Consider the following 17198-nt stretch of genomic DNA (forward strand, 5'->3'; position numbering starts at 1 on the left):
AAAAGCTTAAGAAAAAGATAATCTGCGGAGACCCACAGAGAAGACGAAATGCCAACTGTACCTCCTGAGTGGGGTTAAAATAATGAGGAGGGGAGTAAACATATGAATTGTTATCAGAATTACATAACCAAGAGAATAAATGAGACGGCATATCAAAGGCGAAATGCCAAAACAAAAGGTTTTTGAAGGGCAGTTTTTAAAGGGGAAAGAAGAAACTCCAACTAAATAGATAAACAAACCTGAGAGAAAAAGGAAAATGGTCCTAAGTAAGCGGAAGATCTGAAAATCTTTAAAGAAATGGGCACATAAAAATAATGAAGTCATAGGTTCTAAATTTTTGGGGGACAAATACCATCTGGAGCCTATGATAACTTTAAAAGTGGGAGAATTGGAATTTGTAATAGACACAGGGGCAAAGAGAACCTGCCTGTTAAATGTTCCAAAAGGTTTTAGTGTAAGCAAACATATAGTGAAAGTAACAGGGGCAAAAAGAGAGTTTTACATTTCTAGTCATTAAAGATGTGGTAATTGAAGGAAGAAACTAAAATTTAGATGGGAGATGTGTTATTGGTCCCAGGGGCAGGTTGCAATTTATTGGGAAGAGTCTTACAAATGCAATCAAGAATAGGAGTTATATCAAAAAATAGCAAAATGACAGGTAGAGTTTTGAAATTAGGCCAAGAGGATGAAGGAAAAAAATCAACAAAGAAGTTTGGGCAGAAGAAAGAAATAGGGGAAGATTAAATATTGACCCCATAAAGGTTACAACTGAGAAGAAAGAGAGAAGTTGAAGTAGAGAGGTAGTTGAGAAACTCTGAGATGTTAGAATGTGAAGGGATGACATCTTGGTGCTAGAAGAGAGTAGAAGTGAATGAAGGTTTTTGCATGAAAGGCAGAGAACTATCTTAACACATGGTTGTTAGGTTATTCAATGCCACACTGGGGTCCGGAAAAGCCTTAGCAGAACAGGCCCTGCTTGAAAAGAAAAGAGGTTAAGTTGACGAGAGAAAGAAAAAGAATGTCAGGAGCACCTGGGGACGCCGAGTTTGGGGTTGTCAAGGCTGGGAGGTGTCTGAGCGCTCCCTACAAGCGGCGGGGTCTTGGGGACTGCGGCAGGAACCGATCCATGGAGGTGCCCCGGGCGGTGCTGCAGCAGAGGACACAGGTTTGCCGGCCAGGAGCGGGCTGGCTCCGTGGCGCCGGGAGGGCTCCCAGACTGTCGGGGTCCCGAGCCCAGGATGGCAGCGTCGGCCCAGGAAGTGGGCCGAGAGAGAGAAGGGGAGAGAGAGAGAGAGGGCAAAAGAGACCCAAGGCAGATCCCCAGGGTCCCCATCCCCGGGGCTGCTATCCCTGGCTCCGGCCCTGCAGCCAAGGGGCAGCACCGGGGGAAGGGCCAAGAACAGCACTGACAGCAGGGCTGTGAAGAGAGGGGAAGGGGGACCGCACTAAAAGATAAAATCAAAGCAGAGATTGATGACTTTCCAAACCTCACAAAGCGGTTTGTTTTTCTTAAGTAAGAAGTATTACAGTGACCTTAGACGGTCACTGTGGTGAGAGAAGGACAAGAATCTTGTTTCTTGATCAGAAGGCTTGATTTATTTATATATGATATATAATACATTATAACTATACTAAAAAGAATAAGAAGAGAAGTTGCAGAGAGCTGCTCAGCTAAGAATAGAATAGAAAGAATGAAGTTGTTTCTTTTGGACATCTGAGAGTCCTTTTCGTTCCTGCAAACAGACTTGCTGCAACAGAGTCCCATCAATAGTTATCAAAAAACCACTGACAGTCCTACAACAATTTCAAACAATTTCAAACAATTTGAACAACTTTGGAATGTCCCCTTCTGGCCCTTCAATGCTTCAGTGCTTCAGAGCTGCTGCCCGCTATTTTCAATCTTTTTTATTTAATTTTTTTTTTTGTTTTTGTTTTGATCAGAAAATGAAAAGAGCAGCAGCAGAGCAGAGCAGTGCCAGAGAAGGAAAGGCTCTGGGGGCCCTGGCCCATGATGGACCAGGAACCCCAAAACTGGCCCACAAAGGGGGACCAGGACCAGTAGGAGAAACCTCAACCCCCAGTAACACCAAAAAGCCAAATGCTGGCCCTGGCCCAAAAACTTCCTGAGCCCAACGGCCCAGGCCAAACCCATGAGGTAGGCTCTGCATTCCCACAGGCCTGCACCCTGCTGCCAGTACAATGGCAGCACGAGTTGGGACACGCTTCCTTTTCCCAAAAACAATGAGGCATGCCAGCAGCAGGGAAATAGAAGCCTTCCCCAGAAATCTCATCTGGGGTCTGGAGATGTTTGTTCCCCACAGCAAACCAGCTATGGTCTCCTCCATCTGTGCCCTCTCCCTCTGCACTGCAAACGCAGCAGGTTTGTCTCTCATCTGCCCCATGGTTTCATCCCCACCCCCTCCGGGCTGGGAACCAAAGGCAGAGCTCTCGGGATGCACCTGCCCCCCGCCACTAGGGCGCAAGAGAGGCAGCAGAGATGGCAGCCTCCATGGGACAATCCCCGAAAAACCACCCCCGAACCCGCCAAGAATGCTGATCTTAAAAGCAGGGAGACGGGCTGTCCCCCCAGTCAGCTGGCGGGCAGCCCCCGCTCCACGGAAGGGAAGACCAGCCGCCGGGGCCGCTGCTACAGCAACCGGTCCGGGATGGTCCGAGCTCGAACAAGCTGCCGGTTCCAGGGCAGTCTCTGACGCCGACACAGAGGACACAGCCTCCGACAACGGCAGGACTGCTGGGGCAGCCTGTGCAGGCAGCGGGGGGGAAGCCGGAACCGGGGAGGGAATCTTGCTGGATGTAGGAGTGGTCGCGGGCTTTTCCGAGGGTCCCGCAGGTTCGGCGCTGTCTCCAGCACCATCCTGAAAAGGGACCGTCTCGGCTTGAGGCGGCGAGGAGGCCGATGGAAGCGGCAGAGGGGCCGGAGGGGCTGGAGAGATCTTCTCCTCCACTGAGCCGGAAGCTGGAGACGCGTCGTCGTCGCTTAGCAACTCAGCAGCCACAGGAAGTGCCTCTTCTGCATTCTCAGACGCAGGCGCTGGCAGGGGCGGGGAGGCCTGTGAAGCCATGGGCGGGACCGCCTGGAGAGGCGGAGACGGGATGGCCTGGAGTGGCGGCCACACCGGTGAGGCAGGTCTTGAAGGAGGACGCAGCGCTGGCAGGGGCGGCATCAACAGCGCTGGCTCGAGCGGGACCGCCCACTCCCATCCCCCCGGAGAGAGAGAAGGGGGGGAAGGAGAAGGTTCCGTCTGCGCAGGCTCTGGAGAAAGAGTAAAAAAAACTTCTTCGCGTGGCGAAGTTTCGCCCCCCCTGCCACGACGCAGGGGGGGCTGGGAAGCCCCCACTCATCCCCCGCCGGGTCTTCTCCCACTGAGGACGGTGGAAACGGAGCCTGCCCATAGCAGTTAGAAATCCATTGAAAAACAGCTGCTCTCCATTTCAAAACTGGGAAGAGCTTTATGAATGCTGGGTAGATAGAAGGCAAAACCCGTCCCTGGCTCAAGATGAACTGGAAAATGGAGTTCATGCACTCCCAGACAAAAACATCCAAGGCGTACAGGACATCAGTAAAGAACCCAAAAAGCTTTGCCCATCGAAAGAACTCATAGAGATCTGTTGCTGACAGAAAAAACCCATCTTCTCTACACCATGTTTGCCAAAGGGCAATAAGTTTCTACTCTGAAGGAGAGAACTGAACCTCTTCTTCCAAGGCATGTGTCTGCCATACCAACAGCCACAAACTACGAAGGGCTGGGTCATAAGGAAGGGAAAAGCCAACAGTACCTTTTAAAAGTGTCCAGCTTGCTCTGGCCAGCTCCTCGGGTCTGCTGCCGTCTCCGAACATCTTCCTGAAGGTTTTCCAGAAGAAGGTTCACTTGTGGTCAGCCTTGGCTGTGAACTCTGTCCAAATCAGGATCTTCAGTTCTGCAACTCCTGGCTTGATCCACTTCTGTGGTCACTTCAAAGCATCCATCACTTGCTACACATACAGGATTTTTCCCAGTGCAGCAATTTTGCTCCTCTGGTCTTATCAAATTCATTTTTGCTCTGACACGAGAGGTCACCAGATATTACAGTGACCTTAGACGGTCACTGTGGTAAGAGAAGGACGAGAATCTTGTTTCTTGATCAGAAGGCTTGATTTATTTATATATGATACATAATACATTATAACTATACTAAAAAGAATAAGAAGAGAAGTTGCAGAGAGCTGCTCAGCTAAGAATAGAATAGAAAGAATGAATAACAAAGTTCTGTGTCCAGGGAATCTGTCCCTGAGCTGCTCCTGTGATTGGCCTTTAATGGTACACATGGAAGATGAGCCAATCACAGGGACACCTGCTACATTTCACAGCAGCTGATAACAATTGTTTACATTCTTCTTCTGGGGCTCTGCTTCCCAGAAGATGGACAAATGTGAAAGAAAGGATTTCTATGAAAAAATGTCTGCGACAAAGAAGTTTTTTTTCTTTTGTGTGTTTTGTTTGCTGTTAACGAGAAGGTTTTTTTCCTGAAGAAGAGGCTGCTGTGGAGAAAACTTTTAGCTAAACCTGGAAAGTTTAGACAGAAAGTGAATAGTAAAAGTTAATGCAGTATTATCTTTCTTTTATTACTGTGCTATTGAGAAGTCCTTTCCAGGTACTACTGAAGCAACGATCAGAATCACAGAAAGAAGGTGAATTTCATGCCAGTAGAATCAAAAGACTTGTCAAGAAACCTGAAAAATGGACTATCACATTTAAACTGGGTGATACCGAACTGACTTTCCAGTGGGGACTGAGTGGTAACAGTTTGAGAAAACCCAAATGATACAAGAAAGGTGCAAAGAATAACACGGAATTAAGAAATAAGATAATTCTTATATCACTGGTTTTAAGCGCTGCCTGAATAAAACATCTCCTTGGGGTAGGAATACTTCAGATAGAAGGATCAAGACTGTTTTTGTATTCTGACGTTAGCCTGAGAATTGTACAGGGGAGAAGGGGGATTGCCATTTTTGTTAGTAAACTTTATTTGATTCATTCCAATACTGGACATGCTAGCTGGGTTATAAGTAAATGCTTAAATTGTGAGGGTAATTAGTATTGTAATTCGCAAAATTTATGCTCTTATTGCAAAAAGTGTTAAAGTAATAACTTGGTTTTGTGGATGGGAATTATTAGTGCCTGTTGAATGAGAGATACCTGAGGAACAGTAAGAGACCACAGTTAAAGAGTGTCAAAAACAATTTGCCTAGAAATTAGTTAAGAGAAAGTGACAAGAAAATAGAGGGCAAGACCAGATTGGCCTCTGTATTTCACCACCAAGAAGATCAAATAAACCTGCTGTGGGTTGCAACCTCACAGGCATGGGAGGTGGGAGAATAAGCCATACTGGACCTCTGTTATTCCTGTTTCTGGCACTCATTTGTTTTTTCCCTTTCGGGATACCAGCAAGATTGTGTCACAAATGCTACAAAAGCATCATATGGAAAGAAACCAAAGTTCCTCTTTTATTACACACACCCATGTCAACAGCCACTGTTATGACCCATCCAAATTAAGAACTTGTAGGCAAAATAGAGTAAATTATTAGATTACAAGAAACTTAAGAAAAAGTGGCAATAGATTTAGAACTGAATGTCAAAAAGGAGAGAGATGGATTTGTTTTAAAATTAATCTTGAAGAAACGGTTCAAGATTTGGAAAAAAAATCAAATAATAAACAAAAAGGTAAAACCAGCACAGCAATCTAACTCTGTATTGACTCCAAATTATCTTTGAATAGTATTACAAGACTCCAAGCAGTTACAGAAATGATAGCAAATAAGGCTGCCCAGGCATTAGTTAATATTAAGCCAGCTAAGCCAAAGGAAAACTGTAGGGTATTAGAATAGGTTGGCTTTAGACTATTTATTGGCCAAAGAAGGGGGTGTTACTGGAAAGTTCAATATATCAGATTGTTGAAAATTGATGACCACAGAAATGTCATTCTAGCAAAAGCAAAAGAAATCAAAAGAAATTAAGATCTTTCATTTTGTGTTACAACTGTTTTTATATTTCTTACTTGTGTAATCCGCTGTTTCACTTTGCCAGCATAGTCCAGAAGATGCAAGTAGAAAAAAATATTGCTCAAGCCAAATGATTTACAAAGAACAAGAGTGGGGATTGTGAAAAATGCATGTATTTTATGATTGGCTTTTCGCAAATATTAAAATGAATATTATATGTGTTGTGCTAGAAAATAATGCTGCATTAATTTTCTTAAGTACTGTGTAAAATATAGTTTTAGGTTATAAAAATTGTTAAAATAGAAACAATGCTATGTAGGATGCTTTGTTTAACAGAAAGGGCTTGCAGCAAGATAGCAGCCACAGGACACCTAGATCTTTCAGAGAAAAGGAATTTATTGCCTTCTTATCAGAAGAAACGAACTTCTTCCCGCCTTGGAGGCGCTGTTAGGATTAGAAGGAAGAAGCTGACACTGACCAGACAGAATCCTGTATTTGAATGGAATTTATGCATCATGTATGAAGTGTATGAATATGCAACAGGCTATTGTTCTTAAGGGCTAATCCTTTGTTAACGTGGGTCCTATGTCGGGCTCGTGCTGCCCAGAAAAGGTACCCGGACGTCCGTAATTCTTTGCTTTTATTGCCTCATATTGTCTTAATTCAATTTGTCCAAATTGTTATTACTCTAATTGTGTTACTATTTTTATAACTATTTTCTTACTATTAAACTTTTAAAAATTTTAAAAACAAGTGATTGGCGTTTTTCACACACCCCCACCCTGTGAGGGCCCCCCGGGGTCCCACTAAGCCGCACGGGTAATACTCACCCCGCGCAGGGACGCGAGTGGCTGGAGCAGATGAAACGAAGTCCCCGTCCTGGAATCGGCCCGCTGTGGGTGCAGCGGGGTCCCGACTCTGCCCCCACGCCTACGTTGCCAGCAAAAACGCGACGAAGAAGACAGGGGAAGGTGGAAGTCCAATAGCTACTGTAAGCCACGCATGAAATTACCAGCTTCTTCGTGGCCGTCGTGGGAGAAGAACACGTGGGTGCCACCTGCAGTATCCCCGGTCTCTGGGCTTGTATGAGTCCAAACCCGGCTCACTCAGGACCCAAGCCCACACTGAACCACATGAACGAGATAAAAGACGAATATCGCTCCCTGCCACATGCGTCAAAGTGTCCAGTTATTCGTGTGGGACAGATCACCTAGCGCAGGCGACCACCACGGCAGCAAAAAGGGCGTGCCTCACCTTCGATGGGCTTTTACGCGCCAGGATGTGCGGGTGGGGAAAGAGGGCCACGGTCAATGGGAGCGACATCCGAGAGGGGTGGGGGGAGGGACCATCCGTGGGACAGACCATAAGGGGGGTGAGGGAGGAACCATGTTGGGGGGAATATACCATCCACGTGCCCAATAACATTTTTTCCCAACACCCAGTGCAACCGACTCAATACCTAGTGCAATACAACACCCTTTGCCCTTTCCCCACCATGGGCACCCCTGGCAGCCGCTCCCAGGTTTCGGGACGTGTCTCCCACGGAGGGAGCCCAGCAGGACAGCTCAGTAGCCGAGTGCCCTGAGCCTGCTCAGGAACAACTCCTCTGGGCTGTGCCCGTCTTGTCCAGGCTGTGCCCGCAGTGCCAAGCAGCAGAGAGGACAGCTCAAGCCTCAGCAGGGCTCAGGCCCAGAGGCACAGCAATTACCTCCTGTGGCTGTACCTGGCATCGCCTCCCTTCCTGCAGCAGAGGCTGGCACAGAATCACTGCTTCCTCCAGGGAACTCAGCTTTCAGCACAGGCGCTCCTTTCATTTCTGAAGAATGGAAAAGAGACCGCTGGATCAGATGGAAGCATTCCTCATTGGGAATGGGGAAGATGACAGCTTCAGGTGGCAATAGTTGTGAAAGTCATGTATAAGGATCAGAAAACACCCTGGATTTTGGGACTGTCCCAGACTGGTCCCTTCTCCAAACAGCCCCTAAACCTGTTGTGCCCTGTGGAGACAGGGAAATTGTGGGGGACGTCAGGGTGTGCATGGCCTGTGGTGTATCCCAGGTTCCCTGCTGGGCTAATTTGCCCCCGAGCAGGCAGCACGGGCTGGATACCTCAGTCCTTCATGGGGACAGAGTGTCCGAGTACCCAGGCCGCGCTCAGCCGCTGGCTACCTTAGCAAGCCCAACGGATATCATCTCTTTAGTGATTATCAGCTCTCTTATGGTTTTAGCTCTTTGCTTGCTAAGGCGCTTTGCAGGCTAGCCGGGAAGCAGACCCTGTGAGAGAGGAGAAGAAACGTCTTGGCGTTCCGCAGCAAGGGTTTTATTGAGGGGTCTGTGAAGGGTTCTAGAGATAACTCTACTCCAGTATGGGCTAAAAAATCCCTTTAAATGGGGTATAGGGGATCCATACTTGTACAATAGTAGGGGATAAGGGGAAGTGACCTATGGGGCTAAAGAGATATATGCTGGGGTCTAAAAGTCAGAAGGCAGGGGCTTCTTTTGCTACTTCATCATGACTGGCAATTCCTATCTTTAAGCCTCGGCCCTCCATGGGGCCCTAGCATGCTCAGAGCCTGCTACAGTGATGCAATTTGGTCTGCCTGTCAGCTGATGCCCAATGCCTTCCTGCAGAGGCTGGGGAGAAGCTGCAGCCAGGCCAGACTGTGAAACAGCCCTGCAGAGCGTGGAAGCAGCAGCGAGGCAGCGAGGCTGCCATGGATCCCTTCCTGCTGTACCGGGCACGACATGTCCAGATGTGCAGCCAAAGCCACCGGCTGCTGGGCCCCAGGACAAGGCTGAGGGAAATGGTCTCACCATTCCCTTTGTGCAGTTCCTCCACTATTTGTTTCAAGATGTCCTTTGACTTAAGCAATTTCTTCTCACCTCTAGGTTTGTTCTTCCCTCTCGGAGGACCTTAAGAGAAAGTGGTTCCATTTCCCATGAATGGATACCACAAAAGCAGGGCTCGGCCTGTGGGGTCAGCAGGGAAACACTACTCACCGGTGTAATGGGTGCTGGGCTTGCGTGCAGGAACCAGAAAAGGAGCAGCAAAAGTCTTCCCTGCAGAAGGACCTGTAACTCGACAGCCACATAGGTTTCTGTCACCTGGTCCTGCCAGGTTGTCAATGGTTACTGCTTGGTGGGACAGTGAGAACATACCTGCAGGAGGCTCTAAGGGCTTCAAAGCTTTAATCAGCCAATCTAACAGAGAAGCCTTCCCAGCAACCTCATCTAGAATAGAGCATTGATAAGAACATTTTCCAGGACGTGCTGGGATCCCCTTCTGCCTCTGGGAAACGTGCTCTGCAAGGGCATCGGGTAAGGCCATGGAAGCCAGGTGTGAATCGACATGGCCAAAGCTGCACAGGGGCCTGGGGAGCTCTGGGAACGCTCTTGGACGCTCTCCACCCTCTTTCCCTCCCTTCTGCAACACAAATGGAGAGGAAACCGGGGCTGCCCAGGGCCCTGGGGTCTCCCTCCCTCCCCCAGAGGAAACCCTCCCTCAAGGCCTGGGGAAAACCATCCCCAGCGCTTCCCGGGGAGCAGGGAGCACTGTGCCGGGAAAGGAGAGCCAGGCTGCCGGCTCACCTGCTCGCCGCACTTGCAGCGGAGCAGCCTGGGCAGCCCTGGCAGGCAGGGCCACGGCCAGGAGGAGCAGGAGGAAGAGGCGCAGAGCAAGGGCCATGGTGCCTTGCCCTCTGCCAGTCCCTCAGCTCTTGCTGCCACCGCTGTCCTGACACCGCCGTCCCAAGTTCAGCACCACTGCTGCCACCCCTGCTGCTGCCGCAACAGTTGTGCTCAAGGACTGAGTGCTCGCTCCTTGTGCTGCTGTGCAACCACTGGGTCTGGGACATCTGTGACCTCAGAGCCAGCTGTGACCTCAGCCTGCTGTGACCCCTGAGCCTGCTGTGACCTCATGGCCTCAGCTGTACCCCCAGAGTAAAAATGGCTGAAAGATGGCCATGGAAAAGTGAGAGCTTAGCTGCAGAGCAATTTTTAAAGTGGAACCACACGCAAATTTCTGGAACATTGAAGAGACCTGAACGGATGGATTTTAAGCCATCAAGTAATTGGAATAATTTGTATAACTCGAGAAGGAAAGAAATTTAATAAAATAGTAGGGCATACTCCTTGTAAATCCACATTAGTGATTAATATGGATAATTGTTTAAAAATTAGGCAACCAGAAAACCTCGCTAGATATTGGGGACCAATAAGAGAAATAAATAGTGAATGGGATGAACAGATTAATTTATGCTGGTACAAAAGTCCTGGAGCTAACGCCTACCAATCCATCGACAGCCTGAGGTCTTATTGGAAACAATTGGAGAAAACTGATAAGAAATGGAAAGCCTCAGATGGGATATATTGGATTTGTGGGCAACGAACATACAGTGAGTTACCTCAAAAATAGGGAGGAACCTGTACTTTGGCGAGAATACAACCCTCCTTCTTTGTTCTACTGAGGTCTAGGAACAATGTGCTAGGAACTCCGCTGTATGAAACCCTGCAGTGGAATAAAAAAGATTTTAATTTAAATTCTCCAACAGCAGGAGGGAATCAAAAATGGGGGGAGGACAAATGGCCTGCAAAACAAATTATAGTATATTATGACCCAGTAACATGGGCTCAAGGATGGGTCATGGGGATATAGGACCCCAGTTTATTTGTTGAATCGATTAATGAGGCTCCAAGCAGTAGTGGTGGTGGTGTCAAATCACACCTCCGATGCTTTAAAAATGTTGGCCAAGCAATATACACAAATGCGGGCGTTTGTGTATCAAAACAGGATTGCCCTAGGCTATTTGTTAGCAAAAGAAGGAGGAGTTTGTGGGAGATTTAATGAATCTGAGTGCTGTGTAGAAATTGATGATTATGGGGAAGCTTTCACAGAACTTGCAGAAGAAATTAAGAGGGTGGCTCATGTGCCGGTACAAAAGTGGAATTCAATTTTAAAAGCAGATTGGTGGGACAACCTCTATGGAGGTGTTTGGTGGAAAAAGTTGGGGTTCATGTTGTTATGTTCAGTTTCGGGACTTCTGTTTCTGCCTTGTATGATTCCGTGTTTTATTAGGTTAATTCATTCAGTAATTCAGGGGATGCAGATTACAACTATGTCTCAAGATTCCGAACCCCCAGGAAAAGGAAAACCAAAATCTATAACGGTCCCAACAGCTAAATCGACCCAGGTAAAAGAACAAGGACCTAAAATTGAAAAAGACCAGGAAATGCTAACTAAACTTGAAAGACAGTGTGAAAGACTAGAAGCAGTAATAGAAATGCTGGAAAAGTTTGAAGCTGAAAAGAGACAACAAGAAAACCAAAATTCTGGAAAATATAAAAGATATCAAGGTACAGCTTTTTAAATACAGCACGAATCATAATGATCAAAAAGAAAAATGGGGGATTTGTGATAAATAGGTATGATTCGTGCTGATAAAAATTGAAACAGTAATCAATATTGATACAGTAATTCATATTTGAGAATAATAAAACAGTTAATAGTTAAAAGTTGTAATGCCAAAGAAGAGAGGGAAAGGAGGGGCTCCACCACCCCCCCTTCCGGGCAGATGTTCTCAAGGACCACAGGAAAGAAGCTGAAGATACAGTTGCTAAAAATGACCAAGAACCTGGTTGGGTCCAAGAAAATGCTAATTATAAGGGACTTATTGCTTTGATATGTAGATGCAGTGATACGTTAGTCTTGGCTTACATTGTACTGGCTTGGTGTGCATGTGTAACCCAAAGGTGAATTAAAGGACAACGAAGAAGACTACAGGGCCTTCATCAGTGACGACCCCCAAAGACTTGTGCGACCACCAAACCGAGTGGTGGCGCATGCGTGGTAAAGGTGGTAATGAAGGCGGAGACAGAAAAGTGACGAACCGGAAATAGGAGGAGATGGCATTGACACATGGCATATAAGGGGTGACTTTCACTTGGCAAGCTTGTAGGTGAAGTGGCAAGGGTCATTGAACCCTGCACTCCGTACCCCGCAGTTGTTTTTGCTTATGCGCTATTATTGGAACCAAATTATCCCTTATTTATATATTTCCTGAACTATTCAATTAAAATTGTTGCTACCTTAAATATTGTTTGGTTTTTTTTGATGTGATGATTGGGCAAACATAACACTGGCAAGCCCAGTCCCAGCCCCAATAGCTCCTCAGCGTTGTCAGGGCAGTGGCAGGAGCCGGCAGCTCGCCCAGAGCGAGCCCCTGCTGCCCGGGATGGCCACAGGAGAGGCGGGTGGGCAGCGCCAGGGCCCTGTACGGGGCTCCCCAGGCTCTTGTGGAATCGGTCTCGTCCCCTCAGGCGCTGAGCGGAGCCCTGAGCTGTCGCTCTGCCTGCAGGGCTGTGTGTGCCTGGCCCAGAAGGAGGCAGGGCCGGGGCTGTGGCGCCGCCTGCCCGGCGCTCAGCACCACCCGTGCCGTGCCCGTGCCGCGCAACCCGGCGGGTCAGCTCCGGTTCGGCTCGTCGCCAGCGCCGTCCTGGCACAACGGCTGCCCCAGGGCCGCAGCAGCCCTGAGCCGGACGGGCCCAGAGGGCCTCGGGAGGGAGCGCGGGAGGGCCCCGAGCCCTGCGGGCCTCAGCAGAGACTCCAGCCCCACTGCGGGCAGCAGGAGGGGAGCAAAGCCCCGGGATGCTTATGAGAGCCCACAGCCCTCTCCACATGTGAAATGAGAGCCCAAAACCCCATCATGTGCCTCAGCAGAGACCCCAGTGCCCTGCACACCTTGGGAGAGATCCCAAACTCCCTGCATGCCTCATACAAAATTCCAAATTCCTTGTATGACTTGAAGTGGACCCCAGCGCCCTCCATGCCTCAGAGGGGGCCTAAAATATCCCTGTGTGCCCCACAAGGGACCCCAGCCCCTCGTGCCATTATGGGGGCCTCCAAAGCCCCCAGGTGCCTTACAGGGAATTCCAGGGCAGCTACGCCGAGTGTTTTGAGCAGGAAATGGAGTGTGGCTGCAGCTGGGCTGTTGTGCCTCTGGGGCTGTTCATCAGCCCCATCGGGCCCCAAGGCCACACAGCCCTTCCCTTCCCTCCCCTTCTGGCCCTCGTCCAGAGGAGCAGACTCTGTGCAGCACCCTGCATTGGTGATGGCCCATCAATTAGATTCTATCAAGTGTGTGTTAATTAGGGAGGAGCTTTGTTTTGTGTGCTGGAATTGCTGGTCAGGCTGTGTCTGTGGAGATGCTCTTGAGGGCTTCCCTCTTTTCCTGGGCTTGCCACTGGAGGAGGTGCAGGCCCAGATGATGCCGGGGAAGGAAATGTGCCCTCAGCCCAGGGACGCTCAGCATGGGCACCTCCAGCCCTGGGGACCCCGCCGTTGGTCACACCAGGACCTGCCTGGCTCCTGCCTGCCCACACCGTGGGCATCCACGGCTGCTCCTGGGCACGGAGCTGAGCCAGTGCTGCTGCTGGCTGGGCTTTGCTGCTGCTGCCACCCGGACACTGGGGTGACAGCTCCATCTCTTTATTGCAACAGAAGAAGGGGCCGTCACCTACCTGGGTGGGGATAGGGGGGACAACGGTTGTGAAAAATGCGTAATTTATAATTGATTTTTCGCAAATACTAAAATGAATATTATAGGTGTTGTGTTAGAATGTATTGCTGAATTAATTCATTTAAGTAGTGTGTTAAATGTTATGAACAAAAATTCAGTTAATATTTTTTTGTGAGAAAAAGTTACAGGGACACAGCCAGATCTCTGTCTCTGCCAGGGTTCTTAGTGCTTTGTTATTGTAATCACGGGTCGTTGTAGCTTATCTCTTCTTTTGTATTAGTAAAAGCCCTGGCTGGGTGGGGTGATGGCCCTTCCCCAAGGCTGTGCTCTCTTCCAGCATAGGGAAGACACCTGAGAGGGTGGGGGGAGTTATGCAAAGTGACTCCAAAGACCAGCATGCTTTGAGACCTCGATTCCAAAATGCACAGAGAAAACCCCAAAAACAACTAGCCAAATAAGAATTGAGAGACTAAAGTTATGTCCAGACGTGAAGACCCAAGTGCTGAGCCTGCAGAGATGTGGAGCCCCTGAGCAGAGAGTCGTCCTGACGCCGGGACCGGGCAGGACAGAACCAGGGAAACCAACATCTGACGGGGACATCACGCCCTAAAGGCTCCCACGAGGACTGGATCCCCCAGCTCTGCCCCTAGTGGACAGAGCTGCGCATGTCCTCCTCCTCTGAGTTGCCCTGGGAGACGCGACGGGGACTGCAGCCCTGACGAGCCGCCCAATCCTGAGCTGATCACTTTTAATAAAGGCATTAAAAAGGAGAAGAAGTCTCCTGGCCCTGTTCATTTCAGCTGGGGGTGCTCGTCCGGGATAGCCACGCCACAAGAAGACTCAAGACTGGCCATCTTGGACTTCAGGACAGCTGGCTATCAGGACCAGAGGGATCGGTTCAGGAGCAACGATGGAGACGAGCACCGGAGCACCGGATTGGTGAGAAAGCCGGAAGCGGGGGTGGGAGACGTGCACATATGTGTGTGAATGAGACGGATGCCGGTAGCCGGACCTTCAAAGTGAGAGCGGACCCCTTAGTACCGCGTTTCCGGACTCCTGCGAAGGGGCCGGCCGGAAACAGGGGGCGGTGCTTGGAATTAGCGTGAGTGAGCCGTCTCCCAAGGGGGAATAAAGGGCCCCCCCCCCCCCTCAGGGCGTGTGGAGGGAATATTTGTATGAGTGGCACGCACCCAAAATAGGTCCTGACAGAGGGAAGTCAGGCAGATTTGTCAGTCCCGAGAAGGATTCGGGTAGCATTTGTAAGTCTCGAGAAGGATTCACGTAAGATTTTGTCACTCCCGAGAAGGATTCGCGTAGCTCATAAGCCCTGCAGGCAAAAGTAAGTCCTGACACAGGAGTCAGGCACAAACCGCAGTGAAGGAGGCTGTGGTTTGCTTTTAAGTCCTGATACGGTGAAGCCTAAAAATTGGCGGGTTAGGCAAACTAAAAATCAGGCAGTTGTTTTTCCTGACAGAGGGAGTCAGGCACGACCCCGGATTCTTAGGCCGAGGCTTCGTGTGTTCAGGTCCTGATAGATGTAAGACCTGACGTGGGGAAAGTTGGGCAATTAAGAAACTGGGCTGTTGTTTCAGTATAAAGTCCTGAGCATCAGGCAGAAATTTTGAAGTTCAGTGGAGGAGGCTTCTCCTCAAAGAAGGTTCTTTTTTGAAATTACTGGTCAGTAAAGGCACCTTTGGGATTTTTTACTGTTAAGACCTGTAAAATGGGAGGGTGTAATAGTAAAAAGACCGGCAAGAGACTGAGGGACAAACCTCCCAATAGTCCCTTAGGAGAATTGTTAGTAAAATGGGATTCTATAGAGGCCACGGAGGGATTAGATAAAGTGAAAATGATCCATTATTGTATGGAAGTGTGGTCAGAATTAGAGTTTCAAGGAGGATGGCCTTGGTGTGGGACAAAGGATAAGTGGATGTGCCAATTATTAAATAATTATCTGACAGCTCGAGGGGATACTGATCCTGAGCAATTATTGTATGTAGCTTGCTGGTTAAAGAGCGCTGTTGGGGATGAAGGGGTGCGAATTTGTAAGGTACAGAGGAAGAAAGAGGGGAATGAAGGAGGGGATGATAGGACTAGTAAAAGATGGGACCCCCTGGATTATTTGCCTCCTTCTGCCCCTCCACCTTATAATCCTCTTCTTCAAGCACCTCAAATGGCAGGTCCGGTTCTTCCCCCGGCTGCCATCTCATTACCACCTGTTCAAACTCCTCCTTCTACCTCTTCAGCTTCCGCTATGATAAACCCAGTATCCCCTCCAGTTCCTTCTGCACCACCACAAGTGCCTACTCCACCTGCTGCATTCTCCACCCCTTCTCCAGCTCCACTTAATATTCACTCAGGCTCTTCTCCCCCTCCTATTGCTGTCCCTTTACCTCCTCCTAGTTGGGACACAAATGCCTCCTCGCCCAGTAAACAGCCATCAGCAAATACACCTGCTGATGGGCAGAAAGTTCAAAGTAACCCAGATATCCCTCAAAGTAGTTTGGCATCTGAAGATGGGCCGTACTGTAGCACCAGATCCAAGACCTCCAAGGTAGAGAGACTCTTTCCCCTCAGAGAGGTTCCTATGGGAGGAGTAGCGGGAGGTGTTGGCTTTGTGAATGCTCCCCTAACTGCTTCTGAGGTGAGAGAATTCAAGAAAGAGTTGGGGCATTTAGTTGAGGACCCAGTGGGCATAGCCAACCAAGTGGATCAATTTCTAGGTCCAAATATCTACACTTGGGGGGAGATGAATTCCATCCTGAGTATATTGTTTTCCCCAGAAGAGGTCCAGATGATTAGAGTGGCTAGCATAAGAATTTGGGAGAAAGATAACCGTCCAGGACCCCAGGTGCCAACAGGTGAACAGAAATTGCCACTAACGGATCCCAGCTGGAAGCCTAACCAGGAGGAGGGGAGGAAGGCCATGATGGAATACAAGTCTTTGATAATACGGGGGATCAAAGAGTCAGTTCCCAAAGGAACTAACACCCAATTGGCATTTGAGGGCACGCAGGAGAAAGATGAAGCTCTTGCTGCCTGGCTTAACCGCCTAAGGCGGAACTTCCAGTTTTACTCTAGAATAGACCCAGACACCCCAGAAGGTCAAATGCTACTAAAAGTCCAATTTGTTACCAAATCTTGGCCTGATATAAGGAGAAAACTGGAAAAGATGGAAGATTGGCAAGAGAAGGACACTAATGAGTTATTAAGAGAGGCATTGAAGGTGTATTTAAGGAGAGAGGAAGTAAAAGCAAAGGCCAAGGCTAAGATCATGGTTGCTGTAGCTAGAGAAAGTGCAGGGTGGACGGGTCCACCACCAGGAGGAGGCAATGATAGGCCTCTTGTACTGTCAGGTGCAAGAGGGATAGAGACACCTCAAGTCCCTTTGAGAGAACAATATTGCTATTACTGTGGAGAGCCAGGACACACCAGGAGGTTTTGTAGAAAGCTCAGTCTCGATGCAGCAATAGCCAGGGAACAAAATAATTTAGGGAAGATCCTTAGAAGTGACGATTAGAGGGTCAGGGGCTTTACACTTTAGGGGACTTGATGCAACATCTAGAAGAGCCCCTGGTAACTTTAAGGTGGGACCCCTAAATGAAGAATTAGAATTTTTGGTTGATACAGGAGCAGATAAGTCCTGTCTCAACAAAGAAACATCTGAAGTTAGACAAAAACA

This window comes from Zonotrichia albicollis, chromosome 23 (genome assembly GCF_047830755.1).
Source record: "Zonotrichia albicollis isolate bZonAlb1 chromosome 23, bZonAlb1.hap1, whole genome shotgun sequence".
In the NCBI taxonomy this organism is placed as follows: Eukaryota; Metazoa; Chordata; class Aves; order Passeriformes; family Passerellidae; genus Zonotrichia; species Zonotrichia albicollis.